Source organism: Ochlerotatus camptorhynchus, unplaced genomic scaffold (assembly GCF_037179485.1).
Source record: "Ochlerotatus camptorhynchus isolate MF236.1 unplaced genomic scaffold, CSIRO-AGI_Acam_v1.1 ptg000434l, whole genome shotgun sequence".
NCBI classification, from domain to species: domain Eukaryota; kingdom Metazoa; phylum Arthropoda; class Insecta; order Diptera; family Culicidae; genus Ochlerotatus; species Ochlerotatus camptorhynchus.
In genome coordinates, this window is record NW_027040920.1 from 2,369,262 (window position 1) to 2,380,718 (window position 11,457).

The window sequence follows — 11,457 nt, forward strand, 5'->3', positions numbered from 1 at the left end:
ATCTCTCTCATATGCGTAGTTGGAGAGGGAGGGGGGTTTACTCACTCATATCAATAGAAGTAAAGCATCAAACTGAAACAACTTCGGAGTTTCTTATCTTATCGGTTTTGGTATGTTCAGATGAATTATTCAAAAAAAAAATCTCAATCTCATAGGCATAGTTAGAGAGGAGGGTGCGTCTTACTACATCTCACCCGCCTCACTCATATAAATGGAACTAAAGCTTCAAAATGAAATAACTTCGGATTTTCTGATCTTGTCAAGTTGGTATGATCGGATGTATTCAAAAAATATTTGCTCCATTTAATAGACGTAGTTGGAAATTGGGGAGGCACTGCATCCCTTTCGCCCCTCACATATATCAATGAAAGTAAAGATAAAGACTTAAATGGAGATATTAGACGAGCTGAAATCTTTACCAGCGAATATAAATGAAATTGATTCCAAAATCAAAAATTACACTCCAAAATCAGTTGACTCGTTGAAATACGAGTTGAACGACATTAACAGTATACAGGCGATAGATCACTCAGGCTGACGCCTTCTTGGTTCCAGAAAGGTATGGAAAGCTGACTGGACAGAATACGATAATCGTAAACTGTATAGATTAAATCAGCAAAAACAAGCTGAAAAAGCACGAAAGCGAAAAAAGCAGGCACGCAATAATATCAACAACCATGCTCACTCCACTGCCACTCACCAGAACAGAAGGAATGATTACGGCAACAATAACAATCACAGCAATAATAACTGAAACAATGACGGAGGTCGCAACCGCCTTCTCCCACCGGACAGGATTCTTCTAGCGGCAGCAAAAGAGAGATTCTCTAAGCCACCACAGTCAACGTTCGATGCATCAAACAGCCTCCGGCCCATACAGTTTCAGCGAGGAGACATTTTGAATCCATACCCTGACGAATTTCAACCTAATCACGGCAATCAACCCAACTGGACGAATCCTGGATGTGCTTCTACTTCATCATGTGAGGCATGCTATGCGCAACACTCGCGTTTTCGGCGCCATTGACGCACTTCGTAGAGGAAGCAATCAACCATAGCACTACCGAACCCGAGGAACAATACATTTAATCCAATTTGACGAATTCCGGACAGCTTGAAGAAATGGTAAATAGTTTTTATACTAAAAGCTATAACGATACGTTAGTTCAAAGCCAACCAAATTTTACAACTGAGGCAGTTCTTACAGCCTCCGCTCAACTAGAGTCAAGTGAAATTATAGTATATTGCCAAAACTTCAATCGCATGAGAAGTGCATTGAAAATGAACGAAATCCATAAATTGTAGGTTGCTCCTTTGCAATAATTTTGGGTACTTAAACTAGCTGGGACAAATGTGTTAGAAGTGAAGAAGTATTCGGAAAAAATTACAATGTTTTTAGGGATGACCGTGATTTGTATTCGTCGGAAAAGAAGTCAGGAGGTGGAGTTCTTATAGCTATTTCTACAAAATTTAATGCTGAAATCATCGCAGCTACAAAGTTTAGAGAATTTGAACATGTATGGATGAAAGTGCATATGGCTGGTGAAACACACATATTTGGCTCGGTGTATTCCCCCCCCCCCCCCAACAATGCCCGCAAAGAAACATATGAAAAGTTTTTTAATATTGCTGAACAAATTACAGCTAGTCTTCAGCCTGAAGTAAAAATTCATATTTATGGAGACTTCAACCAACGTTCTATTCACTTCATTCCAGACTCTGAAAATGATACTATTTTACTTCCAATCGTTGGGGAAAATGAAACTCTGACAAAACTGCTTGTTTAGGTCTTAACCATATAAATCATATAAAAAATCAGCAAAATTGCTATTGCTATTAACGTTGACGTCTTCTACAAAATAATATTTGATATAATATTTGAAGAAGTTCCATTAAAAAGAAGAAAACGTCAAAGTAACTCAAAACATCCTGTTTGGTATAACAGTCAAATTATAAACTTAAAAAATCTAAAGCAAAAGGCACATCAGGCTTATAAAAAGCAAGGCACCAATGAAAATTTGGCAAACTAGTTGCGTATTTGCGATGAATTAAATATGACAATTGCTATTGCATTTGAGGAGTACAATTCAAGAACCGAACACGAAATAAAATCTAGTCCAAAAAAATTCTTCAATTACGTTAAAACTAAATTAAAATCAGACAATTTTCCATCAAAAATGCATTTTAATGAAACGGTTGGTGACAACGCAGCCGATATCTGCAATCTATTTATTTGCTACTTCCTTCCAAGAAATTTACACCTCTTCTTCAGAAGATGATCGTGATCGTGATTATTTTGAATTCATCCCAGAATGTATTAGTGATATACAAGATAATCAAGTTAATGTGCAGGATATTATGGCAACTTTGAACAATGTGGATGCTTCCAAAGGCTCTGGACCAGACGGAATTCCACCAGTATTTATGAAGAGTCTGGCACTGGAACTTACAGCTCCATTATTCTGGCTTTTCAATATGTCACTAGATTCTAGAATCCTACCAAAAACATGGAAAAGCTCTTTTCTAGTGCCTATTTTCAAAAGTGGCAAAAAATCTGATATACAAAATTACCGAGGAATTGCTATTATTTCTTGTATCCCAAAGCTTTTCGAAGCGATCGTCAATGAAAAACTATTCAATCAGATCAAAAACAGAATCACTAACATGCAACATGGTTTCTTCAAAAGACGATCAACTAATACAAATTTACTTGAATTCGTCAACTATTCTTTGGTTGCAATGGATAATGGAAACCATGTAGAAGCACTCTATACCGATTTTAGCAAAGCATTTGATCGTATTGATATACCCATGCTTCTTTTCAAATTACAAAAAATAGGAATAGAACCTGGACTTCTCAAATGGCTTGAGTCATATTTAACTAATCGCCAACAAATAGTTAGATTCAAAGGTGAAAAATCAAACCCTATTACTGTTACTTCTGGAGTCCCCCAAAGCTCGCATCTAGGCCCTCTTTTGTTTATTTTATTTGTAAACGACATCTCCTTTATTCTTAAAAACATAAAAGTGTTAATCTATGCGGATGACATGAAACTCTTTCTAGAAATAAGAAATAAAGAAGATATACAGACATACCAGATTGAAATAAACTTATTCTATGTTTGGTGCAACAAAAGCCTCCTGCAACTAAACGTTCAAAAATGTAAATCAATAGCTATTAGTAGAAAAAGAAACAAATCAGAAAATACAATTGTATTAGGAAATCAGGCAGTAGAAAAGTGTGAACGAGTTAGGGATTTAGGAGTTATAATTGATTCAAATTTAGCATTCACTGATCATTATAATACAATTATCAACAAAGCAAATAATATGCTTGGCTTTATCAAACGATTCAGTTACAATTTTCATGACCCGTATACAATAAAATCACTGTAGATTTCATATGTAAGATCAATACTTGAATGTTGCAGTATAGTTTGGTCACCTTTTTCATTCACGCATGAGGAACGATTAGAATCAGTGCAAAAGCAATTTTTACTATTTGCTCTTCGTAAATTAGGTTGGACAAGATTTCCTCTTCCATCTTATGAAGCACGCTGCATGCTCATCAACATTCAAACATTGAAAGCGCGTCGTGAATTTGCAATGGTTTCGTTTGTGAACGATATAGTATCGCATCGAATTGACTCAGTAGAACTGTTATCAAAGCTTAATTTTTTTCATACCTTCTCGGCAACTGCGAACTCGAAATATATTTACTACAAATCACTATCGCACAAATTATGCCAAATTTGGTCCACGTAATCAAATTATGACTGCTTACAATTAACATAGTGAAGCTATTGATTTTATAATGACAAAAACCAGATTAAAGCAGTACTTTAATTCTATTCGTAATTTTACCACATGACTTGTAACTTGTAAAAAATCGTCTACATCTGATTGACGACAAAATAAATAAATAAATAACTTCAGAGTTTCCCATCTCTTGAGTTGTTTGGATGGGTTCTTCAAAAAGCTTTGCTCAATATCATAAGAGCAGTTTGAAAGTGAGTACCTCCACTCCCTTCCCTACTCTTTTGGTGAAATATACAATGTCAGATATATTCACATAAATATCAGTGGAAGAAATGATTATATTTCAGTTAAGGTGATACTCTAAGGAAGCCTTAGCGTGAAACTTCAAAGGCACAAATGTCAGCTTCCACAAAACATACAAATTTGAAATTGCTACTCCTTGGTTGCTTTACTACTACAAACAGAGAGTAGCAATTTCAAATTTGTATGTTTTGTGGAAGCTGACATTTGTGCCTTTGAAGTTTCACGCTAAGGCTTCCTTAGAGTATCACCTTAAATGTTTTCTACAATTTCTCAAGGTACTCTTTTTGATGTTCAATCACCTGAAGCAAATATTGCTGATGAACTGGGTCTCGGTCTTCATCTTCATTTCCTTTATTTAACGTCGGTCTCTGTTCCGCAATCTGGTGCCAATCACCAACGGACATCGATTGCCATCCATTGACGGCAACCGAATGTGCAGGAAGGCAGCTTCCACACACCTGCGTAGGATATCGCACCCATTCAACACACATGGGCCGGGACCAACGGCTTTACTTCCCTTCCGAAGGAAGACGTGACCAGAGATTTTTATGCCTCAGAAAAATCCCACCGACCTCGGCTGGGATTGAACCCAGACCCATTGGGGTGAGAAAGCAGTCACGCTTACCACTACACCACCGGCGCCGAAAACTGGGTCTTGGGTGGATTTATTCATAAAGTTAGAAGTTAGCTCCACCCCTCGTTCAGCCACATCTTTGACAACCATCAAGGAAGCAACTCGTTGTATCGCATTGCAATAATCTGCACACTTAGATTTTTTTTTTGCCGAAATGGGCTATTGAATCTCAGTGAAAATTTTGCCGAGATTCAGTTAACAAACGGGGATTTTGCTGAGATCTCGGCTTACAAACATAAATTTTGCTGAGATCTTAGCAAAAATAAATGCCGAGCCTGCTCGATGGTGCCAATCTCGGCAAAAAATCTAAGTGTGTGTATCATTACCCAACACGTTAGCCAGTTTTCGCATGAAGCCGGTTGAAATTTTGAAAAAGAATCAGCACTGTTAGAAATGACGTTTGTTACCAGGACGCAGATACAATTATTTGGTCTTGTGCTGAGCATCGCGGAGTCAGATCCGAGTTGTATGGTTCCCTTCGGGCTCGAGGTAGACAACCTCATGTTCCAGTTCGGGATATTTTGGGTAGACGCCATCTGGAGTTTATGAAACATATATATGTTTTCTTAAAGAATATTAACCTTAGATTGTAAGTTTGACTAACCTTGTGTTTAGTTTTTGTTTTGTTCGTGTGGTTTTTTTTAATGTTTGTTGCTGTAATTATTGTATATTTACACTGCGGATACCAAATTGAATAGGAATAAGTTCATGTTTTAGGAATAATGAAGTATTTGTATCGTTAATCAAAATTCAAACCTCCTTCTCCCTCTCCCCATCCATAAAACTGTAATCTCTACTAACCTCGAGACGACCGCGAGTAATCGGTTCAATTCCTTTAATTCTAGATTTAAGACATTAATTATGTGTAACGCAAATGATAACATGGCTCTGTAAAGTTTAGGAAGGAGTGATCTATAGCCCCCCTTGACTACAATAGATCAATTTACTGGTCGCAGTAGTGTTAGGTCCCGAACAGAGGAAAACAAAAAAAAAAAAATAGCCCCGGTATCGCCGATTAACCGTAAGTTCCAGAAATCATGTTTTTACATAACCCAAAACTTTAAACGCGTTTTTCTCGAAACGGTGTTTTCCAAATTGGCGGGAAAGATAACTCAAAACGTTCTCATCCAAATGACTTGAAACCTGGCGAATCTTAAAGAAAATAGATTTTTACTCTATGTGAACAACTGATATCATGAAAAATTTAACAATAAATAATTTTCAGGTCTGCCTAAAGTGGAAAAAAGTGAAAAATTAATCACTATTCATATGATCTGGTACATCTCATCCTCCACTCATGCTTTCTCCACTAACATCATGTGATGTGAATCCCTCATTATTGTAAGCAAATCTTACATCCCCTGGTTGGGTGCACATTTGTCAATGGGGAAAAATACTCAAAAACTTTAGGTCTTAATCAATGGTGACCTCAATATTAAATCTTGAATGCTGAGCACCAGAGTAGATTTTATCCGAAACCGTAAGCAAGACAAATTTGAGAACGTAAAGTCTCAAAGATTGGATACAGTCTCGCCTTAAATAGATGATGATGAAACTTTACGGAGAGGCAGGCGCAAAGCTAACAAGCCTGCCGCCCACCTAATAATCTTCCAAACAACATTCTATCATCAGTCTCTTCCAAGCGCTTTCATCCCCCTGTCATTAAACCTGATTATGATCCTCAGATCAATCGACAGCTGCGTATTCGCCAGTCAAAAGTCGCGATATTTAGTTACCTACCCCCGACCGGCCAGAGCTGCTCACAGAGCTCCCAAGCTCCGCGAACACCTTCGCTCACAAACGCGATAATCACACAACGAAGGGTGACAAGTTCACGCTTTATTTGAATATGCTCCATTGGTGGTGGAAGAGGAAACCTGATTCCCGCGTGCCGAATCGCTTCCACTCGTCGAAAGAGAGCCGTCGGCGATTTTGGGGAGATAAACAAAACCTTAAGATGTCTCACGCTCTCCATCGCAAGAAACGGTTTGTCGCGCAACATCCTAGCATGCCGGCTTCATTCAACACGTGCCTGCAACAAACACCGATCGAGGACCGACCGGTTCTGCTGTGGATGGAGAGATAGAAGCCTGCTTTGCTTGCTCTCTTCTCTTTTTTATTGGTTCAGACTCCCGTAAAAACGATTACCATATAATTGGCCCGTCTTTGGCAAATATGTACATTGGAGACTGTCCATAAACTACGTTGATGGCTTTTGGATGATTTCAATATCCCTCGCTCCTACATGCGGTGGCAGTTTTTTATACAGTTTTTTTTTAAATAATTTGTTTGAACCGTAGACACTAAACTGTCTACGTAGTTTGGGACCGGCCCCTTAACGATTTTTTTTTTGTTGCTTCTGCTGAACGTGTGGCGCTCCATGTGATAATTGATGGTATTTATATTCGCGATTATGATTTGGTTTAATCTAAAAGTTCAGATTGGTTGGATTGAGCCAATAATAATATTTGTATAACGTGACTTCCATGTTGACATTACACTTAAGGTAATTTTGCAATTTTCTAAATTGAAGCATAATTAAAACAACAATCAATCGTTAAAATGTGGTATGTTTAACATAAATGCCGTTAAGAAACAGGTTTCAATGCAAGGTACCATCAAGAGACGAGAGCAAAATTATTGCATTTTTTCTACTAAAATCAACTTTTGAGTGTATTTTTTTGGTTTTTCTTTTCCTGTTACAGCTCCGAAACTCGAGTGATGTGGTTTTTTATTCTAAAATTTTAAGGGTGTTTGATTTGATTTTTATTTTGTCAAAAATCCACTCAATTGCGTAAACATTTCAGTTTCCAAAAACAGCTTACCGCATGTCAGCTGTAGGAATTGTTTGGATACCGCTGATTGCTTCGGTCGCCTACCTCGCCCGTCACGATTTGGCAGCTCGAAACCACGTTCACATACGGTCGTGAAGAAGCTGGGATAGGAATTTAATCATTATCAAGGTCGATCTCCGACAGCTCGCAGCACAGCTGACAACCTCTACAGCTCCGTGTCATTAGCGACGCTTATCAAACTGAACGGGCAAATATAGGGTCTAGCTTATGGCTACCATTCTGCTCATTTGAAAAGAAGGAAGCTTTGTAACACAAACATAAAATAAAGCCATCTTTGCGACTTCAGATTCTTACGAAATTTATTTTGAAACACGCACCACCGCATCGGAAAAAAAGCATCCACAAAACAGTTAAATTTATTCCAAAACCAACAAGTGTACTGTTTTGACAGTAGAAACCGGTCCAACCCAGGAGTGGAATCCGGATTACCTCAAATTAAAAAAAAAACTGAAAACGACTCATCTTCACACACATAAATAAGCCAACCGAGCAACAAGTTCTGCCAGTTTCCCAAGTCTGCAACTTAAGTGTCTTATTTAGTTGCAAAACGCGAATGAAATCGAAATATCTGCATTATTATAAATCCCACCAGGCGAGCATTATTTCTATTCGCATTACCATTAGTCCAATTACGTCATTTGATTGTATCGCGCTGATATTGCCAAGCTTTCATCTTTACTACAATTCCTCCACGGAAGATGTCAACCATTTATGAATACTAAAATCATCGGCTCATTATTCGACTTGCCTGGTTTTAAATCAAATGGGGTAGGATTTTGTAGCATGGTCACGTTTTCCAAGTTAACTAATCTCAACTCACAGGCTGATGCCAGTCCGGCTCGTGATTGTGAAGGAACTTCTTGCTCCCGGTCACCGGTGCTGTGGTGGCTGGCGTGAGAATCTTCGGCTTGTGATACCCACGCATCACGTCCGTCGTCGCCACGTCGTCAGTGTTACCGGTGCCCAGATAGATGGATGAATGGATGGATGGATAGCTAGTCCATTTGATCAGATTGTCACGTATGTAAATTGCGAACCGCACCGAGTGGAAGGAGGAACAACATCTGTAAAATTCAAATAAAAAGCGCAATAACAATGCGTGAATGGAGGCGTACGGATCGGATTTGCAATGGCGAAAGATCAGATGAATTGTCGATAAGACACTTCTCTTACTTTGTTAGCAATCAGCACGCAGCTGGTTGAATGTAACAAAACCTGATTTATGATCGGTAATGTTTTGTAAGTTTAATAAAAAAATAATTTATTTATTTGTAGATCGACAAGTTTCAGAATATGGGATTCTGAAGGGATGAGTGAGAGCAGCGAGCAGTCGCTGGGCGGTTGGTTCTTGTGGAGATTTTATCTAATTTTCAACGCAACCCGGTTTTATTGGACAATAAGCTAGCTCATCGATTACAACTGGAGACCTAATATATGGAATTCTATGCTCAGGATAAGCCACGACTCCACTTTTGAACGATAAATCTTTGGAAAAGTTTGTTAAGGTACTGTTCGCGTGACATCTATGGAGATTATCCTACCAACTGAGATGTGAACAGTTGTTCCCATGCAGCATCCAAAATACTGGCAATTGTCACTTTTTGATAGATGACATTATCCTTTCCTTTCGCTACAAATCATGTCATTTCTTTTCCCCCAACACAAAATGAAAGTACTTACTTACCTTACCAATCAGGCTAAGGCCTTGTTGTCCTCTGCTGTCCGAAGCAGTCGTCTCCATTATACTCGATCCATGGCCACTAGACTGATGCAAAATTTGAAATTTTCGCTCCACGGTGCTCAAACGGTTCCAAATGGGCCCTGATTAGCCTCCCAAAATTTGAACGCATTTAGTGAGAAACTGACTTGGCACAAACCATTTGAAGTTTATATGGGAATTACTATGAAGAAACCATAATTTCGATTCATATCTATCACAAAATTCCCCAGTTCACTCTACTTTAGAAAAAGATAACTGAGCTTGTTGAAAATTATCTCAGCTACAACTTTGTTGCAGATTCAAGTCACTAATGTCTTATGATTATGCTCAATCATCTGTTCAGCAGGCAACATTGGTGTTTATGGCGCTTAGAATAGACGACAAAAATCATGGCTACTATGTAACACTACATAATACAGTGTTGCCGACAATACAGTTGCTTAATCTTGCCATAAGATTATCAATCTCTTAAACAATTAATAACTATTTAATGTGACGTTTGGCTGGAAAACGATTTTCTGCAAAGATGTAGCTGATAAAAAATCCCATAAGAATAGCAATAGAATTTGTTAACAGTACAACATGTCAAAAGGCTAGAAGAGAATGAACAAAAAGTTTTGTTTTCCCATAGTAATTTTCATATTAACTTCAAATGGTTTGTGCCAAGTCAGTTTCTTATCAAATAAGTTTAAATTTTCGGAGGCTAATCAGGACCCGATTTGAAACCTTTTGAACATTGTGGAGCGAAAATTTCCAATTTTGCATCAGTCTAATGGCCACACTTCGCCAGCCTCGTAATCTTCGAAGGGTCCACAGGTCGCCTTCTACTTGGTCGATCCACTTTCTAGAACCATTTTCACTTGGTCGTCTTCCGGCATTCTTACGACGTGCCCAGCCCACCGTAGTCGCCCAATTTTTTGCAATGTGGACGATGGATGGTTCTCGCAGCAGCTGGTGCAATTCGTGGTTCATTCGCCTCCTCCACGTTCCGTCATCCATCTGCACTCCACCGCAACACCTTCCGGTCAAAAACACCAAGGGCGCGTTGGTCCTCCATGAACATAGTCCAGGTCTCGTGGCCGTAGAGGACCACCGGTCTAATCAGCGTCTTGTAGATAGTCAACTTCGTGCGGCGGCGAATTTTATTCGACCGGAGCGTCCTCCGGACTCCCTGCCATTATGCATCTCTGCTGGTATCATTTTCGGCGGTCACCAGTGAGCCCAAATACACGAACTCATCGACCACCTCGATTTCGTCACCGTCAATCTGAACTCGGGGTGGAAGGCTAACATTGTCTTCCCTATAACCTCTTCCTTTCATATATTTTATCTTCGATGCATTGATGGCAAGTCCAATCCGCCTAGTTTCAGCCTTCAGTCTGATGTACGTTTTCGCCATCGTCTCAAAGTTCCGTGCCATGATGTCGATGTCATCGGCGAAGCCAAGAAGCTGGATGGACTTCCTGAAGATCGTGCCACTCGTGTCTATCCCAGCTCTTCTGATCACACCTTCTAACGCGATGTTGAATAGGAGACACGAAAGTCCATCATTTTGCCGTAACCCCATTCGAGATTCAAAGGGACTCGAGAGTGTCCCCGATACTCGAACAACGCACATCACTCGATTCATCGTCGCCTTGACCAATCGCGTCAGTTTATCCGGAAGTCCGTACTCGTGCATAATCTGCCATAGCTGATCTCGATCGATTGTCTAGTATGCGGATATGAAATCGATGAAAAAATGATGTGTGTGCACGTTATATTCGCGGCAGAACCTGCCGAATCGCGAAGATTTGGTCCGAGGCAGCGAAAATGCATTGAATCAGTACAATTTATTAAATTGTATCGGTGAACTGATCCACACGAGTCTTTTTACTGCTTTTTTTTTCGAACGAGATTTTCCCGGGTTTTCTGTGCTTATTTCAGGCTCTGGCTACTCTAAAATTTGGTCCATCGAGCTGGATCGGACGCAAGGTGAACAAAAGGTGCGTTTTTATCCGCTTTTCATCACCGTGTTACGATTCGTGAAAGTCAGTGCTAGAATAAGGTTGGAATATCACCTACAAAAAGAACATTTTCGGTGAAAGTGGGTGAAATTGAAGTTTAACGAACATTTAGTGAACTCACCATGGACAAACTTCTTCGCGAGAGGAAATAGCTAGAAGCACGATTAAGGTCTTTCGCTG